Here is a 13,346-nt window from a genome sequence, read left to right as displayed (position 1 = left end):
GCGGTGAGCCAAAGGATGGTATCGGAGAGAAGTCTGACCCAGACTCTAGTAGGGGAGCAAAGGCTTTCCATTAGTAAATGCCATATTAGTTGAGAGCTGAGGCATATAACTAAGGAAATAGCTAAGAAGAAAAATAGAGCAATTTATACCAATTATAGCAAGCTTATTTCTAAAAAAAGAATATATTGGAAATAACCCAAATGCTCAACAATGGGTGCATTATTAAGCACACTATTTCATATAAATATAATGTAATACATACCAATATGGTGACAGCCATGACAAATATGTGCACAATTTGGATACGTGGTAATACTCAGTCTGGTTTCGTTAAGCACTCTCAGCTCAGTGGGATATTAGCTCGAAATAGTTTAATGTTTTTCCAATCACTGTGCTCTGTCAATTCCCCGCTTTCTTTACCTCAGCAACATTTTTGGCAGAGCCGTGGGTTTCCAGTCACTTTGAATTATTCAAATTCCAGGCTCAGGTCGGATTTCAACCTGAGCTCATCCCTCCCCCACAGCTCAGCAGAGCTCAGGGCCCTGTTAGGAGGGAGGATGTGGGCTGCTCTCACCGGCCCCTCAGTGCAGCATCGTAGAAGGAAGGTGTAGAGCGGGGACAGGGGTCTGATTTGAGGATTATTATTCTCTTGAATCTCACGTATTCTCAAGGCCTAATTCCTGTGGTGTTCAAGACCAGAAGAGGAAGAGAGGCAGAGTTCAGGACCCTGTGTTGAGAGTGGCCTCTCTTGCCCCCAGGCCTCACTGCGGCCTCTGTCTCCTGTCTTCTCCATCTTCTGGCTCCTTGTACGTGGGGTCACAGGAACTATGCTATCCCCTTCCAACTCTGTGAGTTGCCTCCAACGCTGGGAAGGGGTACTAATAACCATTACCCAAGGCCTTGCTTCCCCCTCCACCTTTACCTGCTCCTATAAGCTTTTTACTTCCAGAAATTTCCAGAAAATAAAGTGCCTTTTTGTAAATTCACAAGTGCTGCACAACTCCAAGAACTACAGACCAATCTTTTCCAACAATTCCCCAATTGCTGTTTCTCCTGCTGACAGTATCATTACGGGACTGCTGGTTTATAGTAATTCAGCAAGGATCCCACCTGGAGAGAGGTAGTAGTCTTTGCTTTAGGCAGGTGCCCTCAAGCTTTACAATGAATTTTCTTATGGGCCCCTTCCAAAGTTTATGTTTTAGGAAACTGACACAGGACAGGCAAGCCTCCAAATTGGGGCTTGGCCCAGAAGGGTTCTTGGTTTCACCCAGGGAAGAAGTCAAGGGTGAGCCAGTGGTGTTAGACAGCAATCCTTTACTGAATGGTACTGCTCCTTGTAGAGCAGCACTACCTCATAGGCAGCATGCCCAAAGTCAGCAACGCATGGGCTCTTGGCAACTGTGTTTATACTCAATTTCAATTATATGCAAATTAAGGGGCAAGTTAATGCAAATTGAGGGGTGGGTTATTTAAAACTTTCTAGGAAAGGATTGGTAACTTCCAGGTCGTTGTCATGGCATTTGTAAACTACCATGGTGCTGGTGGGAGTGTCTCATGCTAATGAGCAATGAGGGCACCTAGGGATCACTTTTGTCGCTATCTGCTGGTTCCTGACGGTTTTTTTTGCTTCATCCTGTCTGAACCAGATCCTGTTTGGATCAGCAGGGTTGTGACCAGAAAGCAAGTCTAGCTGGTCTCCAACCTCAAAGGCTTGTTGCTATGAACTTTGGACACTTCCCAAGTCCCAAAGACTTCCAACTTTCGTTCTCCCAATTGTTTACTCATATGGGTGGGCAGTAAGGCAGGTAGTTGTTGGAGGAGTTGTTGGAGTTGTTGGAGTTGTAGGGAGGAGTAGGGCTAATTTGATGGTCTTCTACTAGGGAGGTGCTGGCCCCAAGTTTTGGCAGCTTTCTCCAGAATATAGGGTACTTAAAGCCTGTTATTTTTTTCTGTAGCCCCCAGTGCTAATTCCAGGACAACAGTCCTACTAAACATCCAATATCATGTATTGTTTAAGTCTCATATACCTCCATGACTGATTTTCTGTCTATTTGTTCTATCAAGGACTGGAAGGAGAGTAACAGAATCTTCAACTGTAATTCTGCATTTGTCTATTTCTCCTTTCAGTTCCTTCAGTTTTGATTTTTTTGAGGCTTTGTTTTTAGGTGCTTACATATTTAGAATTATGATGTCTTCCTGACCCCTTTATCAATATAAAATATTCTTCTTTATTTCTGGTAATATTTCCTGTTCTGAGATGTAGTTTTCTGATACTAATATAGCCACATCAGCTTTTTTTTTAAAATGGGTAGTGTTTTCATGGTATATCTTTTCTCATTCTTTCACTTTTAATCCACCTGTGTTTTCATATTTAATGAGCATATCTGTAGACTTCATATAATTGGGTTTCAATTTTTATATCTAGTCTGGCAATATCTGACTTTTGATAGTAGTGTTTAGATTCTTTATTATAATTACAAATATGGTTGGAATTGAGTCTACCATATTGCTATTTGTATTTTATTTATCCTCATATTTTCTTTGTAGCAATTTCACTTTACCTGCCTTATTTGGATAACTGATAATATTTTTAGGATTCCATTTTATCTCTAATATTGACTTATTAGCTATTTCTCCTTTTTCTTTATTTTTAAGTGTTATTCTAAGACTTAACATACGAATTTTTAGCCAGGCAGGCTGTAGTTCCAGCTACTTCAGAGGCTGAGGTGGGAAGACCAATTGGGCCCAGGAGTTCAAGCCATTAGTATGCAATGATCACTCCTGTCAGTAGCCACTGCACTCCAACCCTGGGAAACATAGCTGAGAACGTCTCTTTAAAAACAACAAAAACAATATTATATTTCTTCAAGTATAATTAAGAAACCTGTAGGCCAGGTGCGGTGGCTCACACCTGTAATCCCAGCACTTTGGGAGGCTGAGGCAGGTGGATCACCTGAGGTCAGGAGTTCGAGACCAGCCTGACCAACATGGTGAAACCACATCTCTACTACAAATACAAAAATTAGGCCGGGCGCGGTGGCTCAAGCCTGTAATCCCAGCACTTTGGGAGGCCGAGACGGGTGGATCACGAGGTCAGGAGATCGAGACCATCCTGGCTAACACGGTGAAATCCCGTCTCTACTAAAAAAAAAATACAAAAAACTAGCCGGGGGAGGTGGCGGGCGCCTGTAGTCCCAGCTACTCGGGAGGCTGAGGCAGGAGAATGGCGTGAACCCGGGAGGCGGAGCTTGCAGTGAGCTGAGATCTGGCCACTGCACTCCAGCCTGGGCGACAGAGCGAGACTCTGTCTCAAAAAAAAAAAAAAAAAAAATTAGCCAACATGGTGGCATGTGCCTATAATCCCAGCTACTTGGGAGGCTGAGGCACAAGAATCACTTGAACCTGGGAGGCGGAGGTTGCAGTGAGCCAAGATCGCGCCACTGCACTACAGCCTGGGTGACAGAGCGAGACTCTGTCTAAAAAAGAAAAAAGAAAAGAAACCTGTAACACTATACTTCCAGAGTATACTTTCTGTCTTTTTGCTATTGCTTTAATAGATTTTTACTTTTACATATGTTATAAACCCCGTAATAGATGGTTACTACAGTCATACACTACATAACAATGTTTTGGTCAATGATGGATCCCATACAAAACAGTGATCCCATAAGATTGTAACTGAGCTGAAAAATTCCTATCACTTGGTAACGTTGTAGCACAATACATGATTTACATGTTTTGGTGATACTGGCATAAACAAATGAACTGTGTTGTAGGTTATATAAAAGTATAGCACATATAATTACATACTATATGTAATACTTGATAGTGATAATAAATGACTATGTCGCTGGCTTACGTATTTACTATACTATACTTTTTATTGTTATTTTAGAGTTTATTCCTTCTACTTACATTATAAAAAGAGTTAATGGTAAGATAGCCTTGACCAGGTCCTTTGGAAGGTATCCAGAAGAAGGCATTGTTATCATAGGAGATGATGGTTCCATGCGTGTTTTTGCCTTGAAGACTTTCCAGTGAGACAAGGTATGGAAGTGGAAGACAGTGATGATCCTGACCTGTTGTAGGCCTGGGCTAATGTGTGTGTTTGTATCTCAGTTTTTAACAAAAACATTTAAAATGCATTTTAAAATCTTTAAAAATAGAAAAATGCTTATAAAATAAGGATATAAAGAAAGAGTATTTTTGTACAGCTATATGATTGTGTTTTAAGCTAAACACTATTAAAAAAGAGTCAAAAAGTTTAAAAATTTTTTTAATTTATAAAGTAAAAAGATTACAGTAAGCTAGGGTTAATTTATTATTGAAGAAAAAATATTTATATAAACTTAATGTACTCTAAGTATATAGTGTCTACAAAGTCTACAGTCATGTACAGTAATGTCCTCAGCCTTCACATTCATTCACCACTTACTCGTTGTCTCACCCAGAGCAACTTCCAGCCCTACAAGCTCCATACAGGGTTAGTGCCCCACACACATGTACCATTTCTTATCTTTTATACTTTATTTTTACTGTGTCTGTTCTATGCTTAGCTATGTTTAGATACACAAATACTTAGCATCATATTATAATTACCTACAGTATTGAGTACAGTATCACTCTGTAGAAGTTTGTAGCCTAGGAACATAGGCTATACCATACAGCCTATGTATGTGGTAGGCTATACCACTGAGGTTTGTGTAAGTACACACTGTGATGTTCACACAATGATGAATTTGCCTAATGATGCATTTCTCAGAACATATCCACATTGCAAAGCAATGCATGACTACAGTTTGCTTTAAATAGTCAATTTATCTTTTAAGAACATTAAAAATAAGAAAAAATGTCTCATTTACCTACATACTAATTATATATGGCATTTTTCATTTCTTTGTGTAGATCCGAGTTATATCTGGCTTCCTTCTGTCTGAAAACCTTCATGAAGAATTGTAATTCTTATAGTGAAGGCCTACTGTTGAGAAATTCTTTCAGCTTTTACTTATCTGAAAGTCTTTATTTCGCCTTTATTTTTGCACTGGGTATAGAATTCTAGATTGATAGTTTTCTCCTTTTTTCTTTTAGTACTTAAAAGATATTGCATCATTGTCTTAAGGTTTACATAATTTCTGACAAGAAGTTTGTAATAATTCTAATCTTTATTTATCTCTGATATAATGTGCCTCTTTTTTCTCCAGCTATCTAATACTTTTAGGATTTTTCTCTTTATCACAGGTTTTCAGCAATTTGATTATAATGTGCCTTGGTGTTGTTTTAATTGTGTTTATTCTGCTAATTGGAGTTTGTTCCTAGAATTGTGGGTTTATAGTTTTTATCAATTTTTGGAAAATTTTCAGGGACTATTTCTTCAAGTGTTGTATTTTGTTTGTTTGTTTGTTTGTTTGTTTTTGTTTTTGTTTGTCATCTCTCTCTCTCTCTTTCTCTCTCTGTCTCTCTGGATTCAAGTTCATTGCTCTTTTCTTCTAGAGTGTCTGATCTGTAAATTCCACTCAGTAAAATTTTATTTTCAGATGTTATTCTTTTCATTGGCTTCTCTTTTATAGCTTCCATTTCTCTCATAATTATATTTATGTTTTCCTTTAAATATTTTAGCATATCAATCCCACTCATAATACCTGTTTTAATGTTTTCATCTGATAATTTCATCTTCTTTATTATTTCAAAGTTTTTTATTGACTGATTTTTTTACTGGTTATGTGGCACTTTTTTATTTCTTATAAATCTAGTAAGTTTTTATTGATGTAGGCATTTCTTTCCTCGTTGAGTGCTGGATATTATTTTATTCCTTTACAAGTTGGAGTTTGTTCTGGCAGGCAGTTAAATTACTTGTGGATCAGTCTGGCCCACTCAAAGCTTGTTTTTAAGCTCTTATAAAGCAGAACTAGAGTAGCCTTTACTCTAGGACTAATTTAGTCACATTCCTAAGACATGATCCTTCTGGGGTCTCTGCTGAGTGGGATCTCTGTAACTCAAGGAAGTCTCCCTACCCTATGGCTGGTGGACATTCAAATGATTCCCACTTCTGTGTAAGCTCTGGAAACTTTTTGGCTTACAGCTCTCTGGTGATTGTTCTTTTCCTGGAAATTGTTCTTTGCCCCACCTTGTGGAGTTTTATCCTAACCATATACTGACTGGTTTTTCAGACTCAAGGGACCCCTGTTCAGATTTCTGGAATTCTTTCTCTGTAGAGTCCTCTCGTGCCTGTTCTCTGCCCCACATTCTAGCTGTTTGACCTCCCTGAACTCTGATTTATTTTGTCTCAATTTGGTGAGATTTCCACAATCTGGAACCTGGACTGTCCGTAGTTCAGTGTCTGAACACTGTTGTTTCACGTGTTTTGTTCAGTTTTCTAGTGTTCTAGGTAATTTTGTACTCTTTTATTTTTCTCATGCCTATAAGTGTAAGTCCCTTTCAATGAGAACTAGAAAAACAAACAGAGATATAATAAGTTGATGGGACTTTATTTGGGGATAGGAGTGCAGTAAAGAAAATTACAGCAAGCTGTTTATTAGTATGAGTTTGTAGGCTTGAGACAGATGGGGCTAATCTACAAATATATAAAAGACTTTCTTATAAAGAGAAGCAGAAATGAGCTGAGGTGATGCCCAGCAGGCAGATCTATAGGTGGGAAGGGCTGGGCTAACTGTTCTAAAAGTCGAATGCAAAGAGAAACATTTGGGTGTTTGTTAAAAGGCAGATTCTATGCTTCCTGCAAGTGATCCCATGGGCCCCCCATAATTTGTATTTTTAACAGGTGCCCTAAGGTGGTACTGATGCAGTTGGTCTGTTGGCCATTCTTGAAGAAATACCAGCTGAGGATCCTAGGTAGGGAATCCTCATATGAACCCAGACAACTCCATCTCAGGCACACAGGTAGGGCCCCCTATGTGCATGAAAGGCTAGAAGAGGAATCATTATGGAGTGAGAAAAGAGATATAAGAGAGGAAGCAGTTGGCCTTCAGGACCAGGTAGAAGTGCAAGGGATGAGGAGAGTCAGAGCAAGAGGTGACAGGGTCTTGGGTACAAGAATTGCTTTCCCTTGGCCAGGTGCATAGACCGTCTATGGAAGGTGCACCTTAGGATGAGGTAGCCGAAGGCCTCCAACAGGGAAAGCTTCAGACACGTGAGCAAGAGCAGCCCTGAAGGAAAACAGCTGGAGTCAAAACAGAATGAAAACCTCACTTTGCTGGCTGCATAACAGCAACTACAAACACTGATTTAGATGAACCTTTTGCAGCGATCTAGTCTTTCTCATGAAATACTCGTGTCCATTTCAGTGAGCTCTCTAGGGACACAATTTCAGCTTTGTAGTGATTCACAGTGGGTTGTTACATTGACCAAATTGCCTTAGTGCTGTATTGACCAGCTCAGTTGAAACAGAGAGAGCTGAGTTTATCTCTTCATCAGGGTTCCTAAAAGCCCAATCTCAGCAAGAATTCTAGATTCAGGTTGACTGAGCACTGTTCAGAATCCTTTATTAATTTCCTCTTGATGTATCACCAGCAAGAGTAAAATCTTTCTACCCCTGACCAAGCCTGCTAACCACCACTAGGGCTTAAAGCCCAAGAGAAGATGTTCAACTCCAGATAAAGGAAATACACCAGAGGCGTCCTTGGAGACAGGGAATGTGTAGTCTGACAAGCAGGCCCGCTGCACTGTCCCTCAGGGCAGGACATGCACTTGGACCGGTGAGGAAGGAGAAAACATGGAACTTTCAAGTTAATTAATGACAGTAAAGAGGACGAGAACAGAGGTAAAACAATGGGGCAAAGTCTTCCTGGCTTAGTTTATGGTCTTTGGTGATTGAGAACAGCTCACAATGCCAAAACATGGCTCTGTTTAGAGGGACAGGTGTGGAAGAAAGAAAATGTCATTTCAATGAAGGACCAGCCTTCTGTACAGGAAGTCAAGAAATCTCAATGTCTTGGGTTTTTTTAAGTTAATCACAGTTCTGTGGTGGGATATCTCAGAAGAGTCACAGAAACCTTATTCTTAAGAGGATCAATAAATTAAGAAGGAGACCTTCTTAAATGAAAAAAATTCACTTTGTAGAGAAGAAAAGCTGTTTTCAGTTAATACATGGTTACTGAGTATCCACAGATTATTTTTCTTCTCTCTGTGAATGACAGCAGCATTTCCCAAATGAGTTTTGCCCAATATTCAACCTTTGGGATGCTCCATAGGCCAAAGAGTTCCATCTTCAAATTTCAAGGGAACACTGCCTGCTGTCTCTTCCTGTGGACAGTCATTATGCACATAGGTATATTAAAGATACTGGGTAGTCTCGTAGCATGGAAACTTACTTAATTAAAAAAAAACTTACTGGGTCCTAAACCTAATTGATAATGGAATCCCTTCTTTTAGATGATCCCTGATAACATCCTGAAGCTTTACTGAGCTCTGAAGCACCCTCAGAAGTGTTCGTAAATACCACTAACAGAATTGGACTCTTCCATGCTTGGTCAAAATATCATCAAAGGTTGATTTACACACATAGTAAGACGGCCAAAATAAAAAAAAAGATTACTGATAATGCCAAGTGTTGGAATACATGCAGAGCAATACAAACTCTCACCAATTGCTGAGGAGAATGCAAAATGGTCCGGCCACTCTGGAAGACAGTTTGGTGGTGACTTAAAACATTATATATATATATATATATATATATATATATATATATGCTGTGTCAACCAACAAATCTACATCAAAATATTTTTTTAATTTTTTAAATTTTGATACATAGTAGTGTGTATATATATGTATAATAGTAAATATTTTGGGGTACATTTATGGGGTACTATTACAAACGTAATAGTACATATTTATGGGCTACATGTGATTTGTGACATATTTACAGGGTACATAATTACACATAGAATGTGTAATTATCAAATCAGGGTACTTAAAATACCATTTTTGGTACAACAATGAAAACTTACATTCACACAAAAACTCATCTATGAAAGTTCGTAGCAGTTTTACTTATAATTGCCAAGAGCTTCAAACAATCCAAATGTTATTCAGTGGGTGTATGAGTAAACACACTGTTGTACATGTGTACAATGGAATGCTACTAATTAATAAAAGAGAGCAAATTATTCATACACACAATATGGATGATTCTCAAATATATTGTGCTAGGTGAAAAAATCCAATCCAAAAAGTTGCATATGGTATGATTCTACTCATGTAACATTATCGGGGGAACCAGCCCCCAATATTTCAATGTAGGTTCTTTTCTATTTTCCCTAAGTGTCAGCCAGTCTGAGAAATAAAAGGAAGGAGTACAAAAGAGATAAATTTTTAAGTTGGGTGTCTGGGGGCAACATCACATGTCGGCAGGTTCCGTGATGCCCTTGAGCCACAAAACCAGCAAGTTTTTATTAACGATTTTCAAAGGGGAGGGAGTGTGGGTCGCAGAGATCACATACTTCAAGGGCAACAAAATATCACAAGGCAAATGGGCAAGGCAAAGTCACAAGGCCAGGACAAAACTAGAATTGCTGAGGAAGTTTCATGTCCCACTGTGCACACATTGTCATTGATAAACATCTTAACAGGAAACAGGGTTCAAGAGCAGAGAACCAGTCTGATTAGAATTTGCCAGGCTGGAATTTCCTAATCCTAGCAAGCCTGGGAGCACTGCAGGAGACCAGGGCGTGTTTCAGCCCTGGTCTACACCTGCATAAGGCAGACACTCCCAGAGTGGCCATTTTAGAGCCCCCCACCACTGCTGCCCCGGGAATGCATTCTTTTCCCAGGGCTGTTAATTACTAATATTCCTTACTGGGGAAGGAATTCAGCAATATTTCTCTTACCTGTTTTCAGTAATAAGAGAAATATGACTCTGTCCTGCCCAGCTCTCAGGCAGTCAGACCTAATGGTTATCTTCCTTGTTCCCTGAACATTGCTGTTATCCTGTTCTTTTTTCAAAGTGCCCAGATTCCATATTGTTCAAACACACATGCTTTATGAACAATTTATGCAGTTAACGCAATCACCACAGGGTCCTGAGGTGACATACATCCTCAGCTTATGAAGATAATGGGATTAAGAGATTAAAGTAAAGACAGGCATAGGAAATTATAAGAGTATTGATTGGGGAAGTGATAAATGTCCATGAAATCTTCACAATTTATGTTCAGAGATTACAGTAAAGACAGGCATAAGAAGTTATAAAAGTATTAATTTGGGGAACTAATAAATGTCCATGAAATCTTCACAATTTATGTTCCTCTGCCACGGCTGCAGCTGGTCCCTCCATTCAGGGTCCCTGACTTCCCGCAACATGACATTCTGGAAAAGGCAAAAATATAAGAACGGAGAACAGATGGGTGGTTGCCAGGGACAAGAGTGTCTGATTACACAAGGAAAACAGAAGATAATTCTTTTTTTTTTTTTTTTTTTTTTTTTTTTTTTTGAGGTGGAGCTTTGCTCTTGTTGCCCAGGCTGGAGTGCAATGGCACGATCTCGGCTCACTGCAACCTCCGCTTCCCGGGTTCATGCCATTCTCCTGCCTCAGCCTCCTGAGTAGCTGGGACCTGCCCACCTGACACCATGCCCAGCTAACTTTTTGTGTTTTTAGTAGAGACAGGGCTTCACTATGTTGGCCAGGCTGGTCTTGAACTCCTGACCTCAGGTGATCCACCTGCCGCGGCCTCCAAAAGTGCTGGGATTACAGGCATGAGCCACTGAGCCCGGCCGGGAATTCTTTAAGTTGTTGAAATTGTTCTGTATCCTGCCCGTGCTGTTAGTTTCAAGACTCTATGCACATGTAAAACACATAAAACTTTACACCAAAAAAGTAGATTTTACTCTCGTAGGTTTTTAAAATAAAAATAAAAAGATGATGCTGCTGGCAATATTTATGTATGTAAGAGCATTTTAACCCAGTAATATCATTCTACAAATTTACCCTATGAGTAAGTTTCTACAAGTACCTAAAGATTCAGGTACCTGGTTACAGAGCAGAGAAAGTACAGAGGCTGCGTCTGGTTCCCACTGTCACAGCCATTGCAGTACATTGAGCTCCACAGAGACAGCACTGGGGCAAGGGAGAGCTGGACTTGCCAGACAGGCACTGGGCAGCTCTGTGCCTTGCTGAGGAAAGATAACTAAGCATGGTCGAAGGAAATCCTAAGAAGCCGAGAGGCAAAATGTCATCATCTGAATTCTTTGTGCAAGCTTGTCAGGAGGAGCATAGGAAGAAGTACCCAGCTGCTCCAGTCAACTCCTCAGAGTTTTCTCAGAAGTGCTCAGAGCGGTGGAAGACCATACACATACATGCTAAAGAGAAAGGAAAATTGAAGACATGGGAAAGGTGGACAAGACCTGCTAGGAAAGAGAAATGAAAAGCCATATCCCTTGCAAAGGGGAGAGAAAAAAATAAGTTCGAGAATCCCAGTGCACCCAAGAGGCCTCCATCAGCCTTTTTCCTGTTCTGTTCTGAGTATCACCCCAAAATCACAGGAGAACATCCTGGCCTGTCCATTGGTGATGCTGCAAAGAAACTGGGAGAAATGTGGAATAACACTGCTGCAGATGACAAGCAGCCTTATGAAAAGAAGGCTGCAAAGCTGAAGGAAAAATACAAAAAGGATATTGCTGCATATTGAGCTAAAGGAAAGCCCGATGCAGCAAAGAAGGGAGTCGTCAAGCTGAAAGAGTAAGAAAAAGAAGGAAGAGGAAAAGAACAAGGAGGAAGAAAATGAAGATGAATATGAAGAAGATGATGACGATGAACAAGTTGGTTCTAGCAGTTTTCTTTTTCTTGTCTTTAAAGCATATAACCCCCCTGTACACAACTCACCCCTTTTAAAGAAACACATTGAAATGGGAGGCTGTGTAAGATTTATTTTTAACTGTACCGTGTCTTTTTTGTATAGTTAACACATTACTGAATGTGTCTTTAGATAGCCCTGTCCTGGTGGTATGTTCAATAGCCACTAACCTTGCCTGGTCCAGTATGGGGTTGTAAATCGGCATGGAAATTTAAACAGGTTGTTGCTGGTGCACAGCATAAATTAGTAACGAAAGGGGATGGTAGTTTTTTCATCTTCTGTTGTTTCTGATGTAGCTTATATGAAATAATTATTGTTCTATTCACTGAATACCACCTTGTAGTTGCAAAAAAAAAAGTTGCAGTTGTTTTGTTGACATTCTAAATGCTTCTAAGTAAATACAATTTTCTTTATTAATAAAATAAGATTCATTTACCTATGTATTCATTCATTTAATCATTGTTTGTAATAGCAAAACAAAAGAAGAAAGGGAAGAAAAGACCAGAAAAGAATCTAGGAAGAGTTCATACATACAGAACCACTGAAGTAAACTTTTAATAATAAAATACAAATCAGTCATTAAAAATAACAGAATAATCAACATCTTAACCGAAAAGTGAAAGGCACAGAGTAAGGAATATTCCAAATTAAAGGATACCAAGGAGACAATAATTTAGTAGAACATGGGATCCTGGACTGGATACTAGAGAAGAAAAGGAACATGAGTAGGACAACTGGCAAAATGTGAATATGGCATATACATCAGAAAATCGTATTATGTAAACATCAATGCCTTGATTTTGATCATCATAATTAATTATGTAAGATGTTAATGTTTATGGAATTTGGGAAAAGGTATATGGTAATTTTCTCTAATTTTTTTGTAAGAAATTAGCTTAAATGAAAAGTTTTAAAATACAGAAAAAATAAGAAACCATCATAATAAGATAGAAACTTACCAAAGTTCCTGTTTTTACACCCCAAGGGACATAAGACACAGGAGAGAAAGACCAGGGGCTGCCTAGGGTGGGAAATACACTAAGAGATACCTTTGGGAGCTAAGCTATGAGGACACAAAGGCATAAGAATGATGCAATCAACTTTGGAGTCTTGGGGAAGGGTGGAAGCGGGTAAAGGATAGGGAACTGCACACTGGGTACAGTGTACACTGCTCAGGTGATGGGTGCACCAAAATCTTAGAAACCGCCACTAAAGAATTTACTCATGTAACCTAAATAAATAAATAAAAGACTTACTGTTCTTGTGAAAAAGAAAGAAAGAGAGAGAGAGAGAGAAAGAAAAAAGGAAAAAAAAAGAAAGAGATGGCTATGGCCAGGCACGGTGGCTCACGCCTGTATTCCCAGCACTTTGGGAGGCCAGGGTGGGCGGATCACCTGAGGTCAGGAGTTTGAGACCAGCCTGACCAACATGGTGAAACCCTGTCTGTACTAAAAATACAAAAATTAGCCAGGTGTGGTGGCATGTGCCTGTAATCCCAGCTGCTTGGGAAGCTGAGGCAGGAGAATCGCTTGAACCCGGGAG

General features: G+C 39.6%; 1 pseudogene; it reads left to right on the top strand.

The window, feature by feature from the left end:
• Window positions 1–10,629: 10,629 nt before the first annotated feature.
• Window positions 10,630–12,747, top strand: LOC108580401 (annotated as a pseudogene).
• The last annotated feature ends 599 nt before the right edge of the window (window positions 12,748–13,346 follow it).

Source organism: Papio anubis, chromosome 1 (genome assembly GCF_008728515.1).
Source record: "Papio anubis isolate 15944 chromosome 1, Panubis1.0, whole genome shotgun sequence".
Lineage (NCBI taxonomy): Eukaryota > Metazoa > Chordata > Mammalia > Primates > Cercopithecidae > Papio > Papio anubis.
Note: the sequence above shows the minus strand (reverse complement) of the source record. Positions and strands in the feature narration are given on the sequence as shown.